Source organism: Theropithecus gelada, chromosome 4, assembly GCF_003255815.1.
Source record: "Theropithecus gelada isolate Dixy chromosome 4, Tgel_1.0, whole genome shotgun sequence".
Classification (NCBI taxonomy): domain Eukaryota; kingdom Metazoa; phylum Chordata; class Mammalia; order Primates; family Cercopithecidae; genus Theropithecus; species Theropithecus gelada.
The window spans coordinates 57459135-57461039 of NC_037671.1; positions in this window are offsets into that span (position 1 = coordinate 57459135).

The following is a 1905-nucleotide window of genomic DNA, read 5'->3' on the forward strand; positions in this document are numbered from 1 at the left end:
TGTAGTCTGGGCTTCTCTGTCCACTTCTGATTGGGGCCTCGTTGCCTGATTCTGACTGGATCAGACAGAGTTTCATTCAAGCCACTATCCTTGTTTGGCTTCTTAATATTCAGAATATATTAACACAACCTCAGTTTTCTAAGAGCTAAATTATATGACTTGATTTTTGACTGGTAACATAACTGTATTCCAGGCTCTTATCAAGATTCAGATATTCTCCCAGTTTCAAATTTGTAACTAACACTGTCTGATCACAAAAAAGTTCTAAGCCAAAGCAAAACTCTTTCTACCACCACCAGATGACGTTACTTTGGACTTACCTGTAAGTGGATTTCCAAATGGTTTTTCAGAAACCAACTGCAGGTACTTAGAAAAACTTATGGAACTCATAACTGTTCTTTGCATGTCAAAAGCTATGACAGAAAATAGTATTTGTGGAAAATATTCTGTAAGATTAGACCGCCTTTCTTTTCCTCCAGCTTATTTAAAGTATATCCCTATATTAACCCTTGGTGCCGTTGTGTCCTGTTATTGCACTGTACGTGAGTGTGTGTGTGTGTATCCCATCACGTAGGTGTAATGATAGTACACCTTCATTAAGAAGTTTTCCAAAAAGAATATAAGAACATGTTATTATGTTTACTTAAAAGTATAAGGCCAGGTGCGGTGGCTCAGGTCTGTAATCCCAGAACTTTGTGAGGCCAAGGAGGGCAGATTACAAGGTCAGGAGTTAGAGACCAGCCTGACCAACATGGTAAAACCCTGTCTCTACTAAAAAATACAAAAATTAGCCAGGCATGATGGCACGCATCTGTAATCCTAGCTACTCAGGAGGTTGAGGCAGAATCACTTCAATCCTGGAGGCGGAGGTTGCAGTGAGCCGAGGTGGCGCCACTGCACTCCAGCCTGGGTGACAGAGCGAGATTCAGTCTCAAGAAAAAAAAAAAAAATGTATTGAGGACATTGCTCATACAAAAGAATATATAAAAAGAAATTTCTGCCTGGACTTAGTGCCAGGAATACTTGTACTACTTGTACTTTTCTTGCTTTCTTCTTAAGAACACTGCATAATGGAGTCTTTTTAAAAATTGTGCTTGCTGTTCAAATTACCTGCTGGAAGGATTAGAGGCAGATCTGTAACATGCCCAATTCCACTTTGCATACAGGATATCATGACAAACATTGTATGTGTTAATTCTATCTTGTTGCACTTTATATTCATATCTGCCTCCATTTCCTGGCATTTTAATGTTTCAAAATTGTATTTTTTACTTAAATGATTTTGGAAGAAATAAATATAAATAAAGTCTGTTAGAGGCTGGGCGCAGTGGATCACACCTGTAATATCAGCAGTTTGGGATGCTGAGGTGGGCAGATCACAAGGTCAGGAGATCAAGACCATCCTGGCTAACACAGTGAAACCCCATCTCTACTAAAAATATGAAAAAAAAAATAGCCAGGAGTGGTGGCAGGTGCCTGTAGTTCCAGCTACTTGAGAGACTGAGGCGGGAGATTCGCGTGAACCCGGGAGGTGGAGCTTGCAGTGAACCAAGATCATGCCACTGTACTCCAGCCTGGGTGAGACTCTGTCTCAAAAAAAAAAAAAATAAAAAAAATAAATAAATAAATTAAATAAATAAATAAATAAAGTCCAATACAAAGCACAAAAAAGAACAGCAAAGCCAATAAACTATGAAAAAAAGCTCATCATCACTGGTCTTTAGAGAAATGTAAATCAAAACCGCAATGATATATCATCTCATGCCAGTTAGAATGGTGATCATTAAAAAGTCAGGAAACAACAGATGCTGGAGAGGATGTGGAGAAATAGGAATGCTTTTATATTGTTGGTGGAAGTGTCAATTAGTTCAACCAGTGTGGAAGGCAGTGTGGCGATTCCTCAAA